The sequence below is a fragment of the Phaethon lepturus genome, unplaced genomic scaffold, assembly GCF_000687285.1.
Source record: "Phaethon lepturus isolate BGI_N335 unplaced genomic scaffold, ASM68728v1 scaffold42677, whole genome shotgun sequence".
Taxonomy (NCBI): domain Eukaryota; kingdom Metazoa; phylum Chordata; class Aves; order Phaethontiformes; family Phaethontidae; genus Phaethon; species Phaethon lepturus.
Genome location: NW_010554831.1, coordinates 15,506 through 24,329, shown reverse-complemented (window position 1 = coordinate 24,329; position 8,824 = coordinate 15,506).

Genomic DNA, 8,824 nt, shown 5'->3' with positions numbered 1-8,824 from the left:
GCAGGAGGGCCAGACCTTTAAAGAAAAACGTTAAAGAACAAAAGCTTTAGTGATTGCACTTAGAAATACAAAGTTCTTGTGCAGGACTGGACTAAACCTAATATAACCTCATCTTGTGATCACTGTTGTCTGTAAAAAACATACAAGAATCTATATATTCTCAAGCATGGGTCAGCTGAGTGTTTATATGGACGTGGGTAAAATTTGTGGAATGCTTTCAGGTAAAAACATAGAAAAGATACCAAAAAAGTGACAAGGCAGTATTTTAATTTTTAGATTTTTGTTTAAAAAGCACATTTCAATTTCAAACAGCTATGAATTCTATTCATTTTCAAAGCATAATATATGCACTCCAGCAGTACTAAAAAGTGTAACTATCCCTCCTGAAAGTGAACTACTACATCTTTCACAGAAAAGAGAGTGCAGCATTTTTAATTACCCAAAACCCCCTGTAGAGCCACCCAGTATAACAGTAAAAGGGCCACATATACTTGTCATAAACGTAGAGAACTAAGCTTTGCAGCAGGACTTACTAGTAAGCAAAGTGAGCATGGCCATCTTTCACCGGGACTGATCTGGTGCAGACCTTTTCTCACTTTTATATGTTCCTCTCATTTTACGCAAGTCCTGTGTCAACAAAGATGGACAAACATTATGAAACTTGGTAAAGATCAGTATCACAAAAAAATTATACCAGTACAATGGGCATTAACGTTCCATCTGGAAACACCAGTATACGAAGCCGTGCCATATCATGGTGCTGCACAAGTAGTTGAAGAACAAGATTAGACAGCTTTTAGTCTTAGAAATTTTGTTTACAGCAATAGGCTTTGTGTCACCACTGATGATTACACAGTGATAGATGGCTGAAGTGTTCACCTTGTGCTGTCATTGTGTCTGCCCGGAGGCGGTAGGCACTGCCAAACCAAAGGTGGTTACAAGGGTTTTGTGTCCTTGTCTGGGGCAGTCAGCAAGGCAGGACTGAGTAGGGTTTAGACTCACAGGACTGGGCTTTTTTTGGGACAGAGGTACTGCACCTATTTCCAGTAGGCAAACTGTCTGTCAGGATCCAGGGGGCTTTGTGATCTGAGCTGTCTCTTGCCCAAACCGTCTGAGGTGGTGTCACTTCAGGGCAGTGGAGAGCTTCCTGGTGTCCCATCAGTAAAGGAAAACCAAGTTAGCTTCTGCCAAGTCATTCTCCCACTTGCAAAGACAATTTTCTTCAAGGAGAAGCACTATTTTTTGGAGGCCAAGCTGTACAAGAGAGAGCCCAGGGACGGAGCATCATGCAGGTTGCATTCCCTCTTGCACCTATTCCCTCATCTTTTTGATCAGCTGTTTCCCAAAATGAGAGACTTCTGTGTTGCTAAGCACTAATGTCTTGCATTAGCTTTCTGTGATGCTCCATAGGGAGAAATTACCCAAATGTCTTTTATTCTATATGAGCTTGTCTCATTTTGTTGTTTTCAGAATGCAGTGTCTTTCTTCTAAGCATATCTGAATGGGTTTTTTTTAAAGGCAGTTAGAGGTGATGAAAATGATGGGTTTATCTCAGAAGATTCTGTCTGCGTGCTCAGGGCTACCGCAAAACGTGAAGTAAGATACAGCGTGCACATGGCCAGTTGCTCTGCACCGAGACGTTGGTTAAACTCCTGTTATAATCACATGAAGTGAATTTCCAGTAGGTCAGCCAGACTTTGTTGAATGGGAGCCTGGAAAATGCCCTCAAAATTGCCCATATCACATGCTGGCACTGAAGCCACTGACCTGCCGCTAAGGTTCATTATACGTCTAGATTTTGTGTATGGAGTGGATGAAATACGGTGAATGATGAAAGAGGTTTTTCAGATTCAGGCATGGTGCTTGCACAGCCTTGCACCCATCTTCTGTGAGATGAGTGTGACAACTGACTCTTACTCTCTAAAAAGTGCTGTTTTCCCCAAAACTTTAGCCGTCCTGGCATTGCTAACCTCTGTGTACACAAGCCATTGCTTTAGAGAGGTGGTTTTGTTTTCCCTGCCATTGCTATGGAGATTAGGCAGGTCACTGTGGAACGCTAAAGTGGGGAGAAATGTAAAGGTCAGTGCAATGGCACCGTGTGTTTTGGAAAGCCCTATCCTAACCCTTATCTGGATGCAGAGGTATGGGTATTGGTCTCCTGGTACAGGGAGGTTTGGAGCTGACAGCCGATACAGGCATTTGTGCTGATGGCAGCGTTACAACAGCCAAGGTTGATGTCAGCAATGCAGAAATATATGAGGTAGATGGGCCCTTGGTTAGGTATATGTATATGAAAGATCCAGCTTTGGATTTCCATGTGAAGAGAAGCTGCTTTAGATCACATTGGCAATGCAAAGATGCTGTTAAGCTGTCATAAATGCATTCTAGGCTTATTTTTTGGATGTGAGAAGCTATGTGATTTCGCCAGTAAAAACCCATGCCTGTTTTGGGCTGCTGATCTGATATTCCTCACTGCAGGCAGACAACTGCAGAATGTCCACATGGAGACATGCTGTTGCCAGAATGGTCCTCCTTAGTGTGGAGTGGTGCTCTTGGAAATTCCTTTGGAATTTTCCTATGGGATTATACCTCAGATATGTCTGCATATATGTATGTATGTATAGCCAATGTTGGGAGTAGCAGGGAGAAACAGTATTTCTTGGAGTAATATAGATTACCATAGGAGTAAGTATGGGCATTGCTATCTTCTCTGTTGTCAGACTTTTTTCTCTTTAATGGTGGTTACATTTCCAGCTCTGGAGCCTTTTTCTCTCGTCTCTTTTCACAAATTGTTAATATGAACAATAGGAAGCTATTCAGAATTGTGGAAAGTCTGCTGAAGCTAATTTGCTTAAAGTTTCTTATGAGGAAAAGGGTAATGCTTGGAGGCAAGACACAGAGGTAAGCTCTTTCTGCCAGCTTGCTAAATTTTTCCTTTGCCTCTTGGGAGAGTCATTTCATCCTATGCTTAAATTTTCTTTAATGGACTGGAAAAAAACCAGCTGTGCATGAAGGAAATCACGATGATTAACTTTTTAGTGTGGAGCACTTTAAGGGTGTTAAATATGATCTGGCACTATGGTAAAATGTGATATAAACTCTGTCTTTCAAATCTATGCTCTGAACTTGGCTGGGTAGTGCTTTCTGATATGCTCTGAGAGGTCTGCATGGGAACCTCATTTCCCCATGAGATAGAAGACTTGAATTTCCTCAGAAATCAGCGTTCTTTCTCACTTAGCATGCAGTACGTCTTTGTCTGATACTAGCAGCATTAGTTTTCATCTCTTCCATTTTTATCAGCTAGTCTCGTGAAAAACTCTCACTCCCAAAGAATCATCTAATTCCATGAATTAAACAAAGGAAGAAATTGAGTTAAAGAAAGAAGTTTCCCTGCACATGCACCTTGTCGATTTGCAATTACGTGCACCTTGAAATCACTGCAGGAGGCAAAATGAAAGCAAAATGAAAGTATTAGCGTGTAATTTTAACTAAGGAGAGCATCTTCCTCTTGCTTTACAAGAATCTTGTAGTCAGTAGGTACTATCAGCAATTAAAATATCCAACAGTAGGTGTCAATGTTGTTTGCTCTTTCCAGCCATGTCAATGGAGTGCTTTTCTAGCAGTCTTCTGATAACATTTCAAGAAGAAATGTGGTCGCAGACCAGAAAACTTACTTGCTGCTCCTCTTTGTTTAATCACAAATAGAGATCTGAGATTAACAGGACATTTTTTGCACTTTGAAATAGAAATGGAGTGCTTCATTCTCACTATAGAAAAATAACCAGGTTAAGGGCTAAACTTTGTTTAGTTAATTTCTCCAGAGCTGTATAATCTACATAAGACATAGCTGTCTTAGAGTGAAAGAGGAGCTATTACACACATCTGTGCAAAAACTAGCCTAACCTTGCAACGTCGGGATACCTATTAAGATATTAGTAATTTTGTGGATAAGTCCAGGAATAGCATCCCCTCTAGAAGAGCATCCCAGTGCCTTGGCAGGATACTGATAAATCTATGCTTTTTGGCTATCTCAAATATTTAAGTCACCTGCTTATACCTCTAACAAAAAATTTAGCCTCATTTTCTGCTTCTGCCACCTTTCCTAACCAGCATAGTAAGTATTTACTGCAGGGAAAAATGGGCTTGAGTACTCAGTTTAAAGATAGAAACTTAATTTCTCTGGGTCCATGTTATGTGTGTGCAGTCTTTGTAATATGCCTACTTTTATTCAAGTGGCTTTGGGTGAAGCAGGCCTAAATTGTTTGTGGCCTTGGCATATGTCCCTTACTAATCTGCTAGGAAAAGGAGATTTTGAACCATCTCTGATGTCTTCATGGTTTCCGAACCTTTCCTTTCTATTGGGCACTTTTTGCTGTGGAGCAAACCCTAGTTTTCACACTAGCAAAACATGAGATAAAGAGTTCACACCAGATTATTCACTCCAATGATAAATGTTACATCCTGACAGCAGTTCAGCAGGTTCTCCTAACTGCCTGGTTTTGCTCAAAGCTCTATATACTTGATAAGCATTTTATCATGAAGATCAGAACAATCTTATCTACTCCTTCCTGGCAAACTACGTCTAAATGTGGCCATCTCCATCCTGGACATAGTAAGCAGCTTCAGACTGCTACCCAATGCTTGATCCTTTTGGAGTTCAGCTCACGCTCCAGGGCCTGTAAAAGAGAACATACTTCTGATGCCAGCATACGTCAATGGCCTATACCACAGCCCTGCCTAAACTGTGCTGTGTCGAATACCAAACCTTTTGGAGCAGCAAAAAGCCAGCAGAACAAAATCAACAACTCCTCCATACATAAATGCCTGCAACAAGAAGTAACCCTTTATTCTCACTTTGCTAAAAGTAAGACAGCTTTTGTGCCATGATCAGGACAGCTTGACTCAACGGTGATTTTATTTCTTACAAGATCTTAGCTTGTACCTTGCCATCTTGGCAAAAGTTTACCTGCTTGACTTGGCTTAAAATCTAAGGGAGGAATATCAATGAACTGCCACTTTTGAGTTGTGTTGCTTCCAATGCCCAGTCAGGGATGTGTTAGGAGATAACTTATTCTCCTCCTCTTCCTTTGGTTTCTGCTTTAGATAGAGGAATGGTGGAGCTTCTTCCTTTCAAAAGCGGGGTGAAAGGTATCAGGAGTCTGGACATCCTGGACCTGAGGGAATGACTGGGAACATCTTTACCTCAGCTTTAATGTTCTGCATATCCTGAGGTTGGAGTTGAGCTGTGGGCAGGGGACAGAATAGACCTCTGCAAGCTGAAACTCAGTTAGAGATGCATGGAGCATGTGTAAAGAGGCCTATCTGGGTCTCTTATCAAGACCTTCGGTGATATTGCTGGTCTCTCAATGGCTTTACAGCTTTTAATAGCTGAGCCCTATTTGGGGGCTGCTGACCTTCTTGGAAAACCGTCCTACTCTTTTCAGGAGTCTGACAGAGAATTAAGAAAATATGGCTGCAGTGTCAGTGGCCAAACATGTGAAAATCTGGCTTCACATCCAGCTGAGTATGTATACACTTGCTTAAGTTACTGCCACTATAATCAGACGCCTGTAAATGGAGTCCTGAAAAAGGTCTCTCCAACCTCCAAGTCACGTAACCCTTGGATGTGTCCTTCGCTGTGCAGCACACAGAGCTGGGGTAATAGTATCTGCGCAAAGAGGAGATTGCTGGAACGCATATGGGTCTGGCATCTGCTCAGCTGCCTGACTGAGAGCTGTGAGAGTGATTTGAGAGCTGTCCTGGTCTGAATCCCTTTCTGCTCTCCTAAACAGATCATTTGGTATAGCTGAAAGACTCATGTTGCTGCTGCCATGAGAACCATCCTGTGGGAATCCCAGGCTGAAGAGCCAGCACTGCTGCCTGCAGTGTAACATGGTCTATCCAGGAGCACATGATGTGCAGGAAATGTCTGGCACCTGTTCTTGTTCAGATTCACAGCAATAAACTAGGAACTTTAAAGCTCCTCAGACTCCCTCCTCCAAAAGATAATCACACCATGTAGGTCTTGGGTGGGGACTTTGCGCGGACAGGAATTCAGGGCACTTTGCCTATATAGGACAACCACGAGAGACTCATATCTCTCTGATTCTTATGACACCAGTTCATTTGTTTAAAGGTCTCTATTTTTAAGCCTGCTTTCCCCAGTACTAACTCCTTGTTACAAAGACTGGATCTGCTCTGCTTCACCCCAATCTTCCCCTGGCATTTGATTTCCCTTCTCTTCACAGCTCATTGAGTGGAACTAAAGAACTGCTGATTTTCAGATACCAACCATTCCCTGCCTCCCGGGGGAAATTCTTGCCTTCTGCATGTACATTTCCAGAAATATAATCTCTGACTCACTCTGATTACGAAATGCTGCAGCCATTTCCCCAGCTACTTCTACAGAGTGTCATCGTTTATTCACCTTTTGTCCTCAGGTATATTTTATAGGGACTTTAGAAGAGTTTTTCTCATGAGGAATTTGATGCAGTACTGCAATCTCTCATTGCATATTCTTTCCTTACAGCACATCTTTCATCTTTCCTTATTCTCTGTTGGCACTAAACTGCTATAATTAGGCACTGTAAACAAATCTCAGGCTTCTCTGATGTTGTGAAACACTCAAACTTGATTTCTGACCATCCTGTTCCTCAAATAAACCTTGACTCTGCACTGCAGGCATCTTACTAACATTCACTGGTGATCAGCATTGAGGCAATGTGTTCACCAGCTCTCTGTGGTGGTGTTGAACGCCAGTGAATAGGGTACTCTCTGTGCTAGGAATGGGCTGAAGGTCTTTCCACCTATCCTCATATCCAAGTGTTAGTCCCAATAATTATTTCCTGGTCTGTCAGCATGTGAGAACAGGCCTTCAAAAGGGGGCACGTGTGCATAGGTTACAGATTCACAAATTGCTTGCTTGCATGTAAATATCTGCGTCCAAATGCAGATGTGTGCAGGTGGGCAAAACGTACTGCAAAAAGGTTATATATGCATGAATGAACATGCATATGGGTGTTATTTTAGCTAAGGAAATATTGCATGAAGAATGCTTTGTTTCAGCTGCTCTGGATTTTTCTTTATTTTTATGCACCTTATGTCACATGAAAGCTTTTTATAGTCTGATCTTTTAAAAATTGGATTTATTAAAGCATATAATCTCCAAAAAATCCACTTAAGATTGGTAATGCATATACAGCTTAAACTATTATGAACTATTATTTAGAAAAATATCAGCACCAGCACAAAGCATGCAGATCTTGAACTTCTTACAGTCAGGATTCAAAGTGGCAGGTTCAATCAGGCTGCTCCCCATAACATGACCTGTTTTCCCCATCCATCTCACCCCAACAATCCCCATTATCTGTGAGGAAAGAACCAGATGCCCTGGATTGCAAGTGGAGACTAGTTGAGAGTACTGGGTGCTGATCCATTGCTGAACACTGCAGCCGTCACCAAGCCGGGCACTGATGTACGGCCATCGTCTTGCATTTGCATCCAGTGTTCATGAGGTCTAGTTGTTACCAGTAACTTATGGCAGGGCTACAAGAACTTCCTTTCGGGCTTGTCCTTTTTCCTCTGAACCCTTCATAGGAGGCTGTGTCCCCACAACAGCATCCCAGCTTGTCTAATTACTTACTAAGCTCTTTTTCTGGTTAGCCGACATCTGCCCATTTCCAATTAATCCTTGTTCACAAGCTCAATATCCTGAGCCATCTGTATAGGTAAGAGAGATAAACTTTCCATTAAACATTTACAGGACATAACAAGAGAGTATGGAACCAACTGTTGCTGAGACAACTCAGGCGGGTGTCTGCGTGCAGGTGAGTAGCTGACCCTGCGCCTCTAACTGCCATGCTGTAATTGAATAAGAAAAATATATGGGTCTAAAAATGTATATGGACTGGCATGCACCCCCAAAAGTGTACGTGCTCCTCTGGCGTATGTCCATGAATGTTCTTGCTACATTAGCATGATAAAGGCTTTTAAAATAATTCAATAGTATTTTGTGCCCTAGAAGTTCTAGAAACCAAACAGTCTTTAAATAAAACATTCACTACTTAAGCAGCAGCTCTAGATGCCCTTTAACCTCAAATGCTTAAAATAGCTCAGAAGTCAGTCTGACCCCCCTGTTCAGCTTTCCTGAACAGGGTGAAACATACCCTTAATTCTAGGCAGAGATATTATCTTTGTCCCCACGCTTCATAAGTTACTGTCCTTGTTTTGAAAGAACAGTTTTGTTTCAAAATCTTGCTAGGATGGGGTTTTATCTCATAGAGTGCCTCCATCCTTTTTCCCGTTCAAGGTTTCCATCTCTGGGGCAGCACAGAGAACAAGATCCTTTGCCAATATATCCTATTCCCTCAGCAGCGATTAGTGCCAACAGAGGGGTAAAGTCTTGCCTAAAAACCTTTATAAAAACTAAGGAGTCTCAGGACTGAAGCCAAGACATTTACAATTTTTTAAGTGTATATCAAGATCTGGGGTGAGGGTTGGCAGATAATCACTCTTCAGGATGTAATGAGTTCAAGGGGCCACAAAAAGCAAGACGGTGACACCTCTGCTCCCTCAGAACCAAAGCAAAGCACAAGCAACTGGGACAGAAAGCTTCTGAGCCGTGAGTGAACTTCCCCAAGGCTCGGGGGACGAGAGGGACCTCAGTGGCACAAGCAGAGTGCTGGCCCCTTCCTGGTAATTCCGGCGCAGAGCCGTGGTGGGATTGCAATTGGATCCACGCTCTGCAAAATGAGCCTTGCTGCCAGCTGGCCTGATGCAAAATCGAGGGCAGGCACATCAAGAGTGTACAAACATCAAGGGTGCA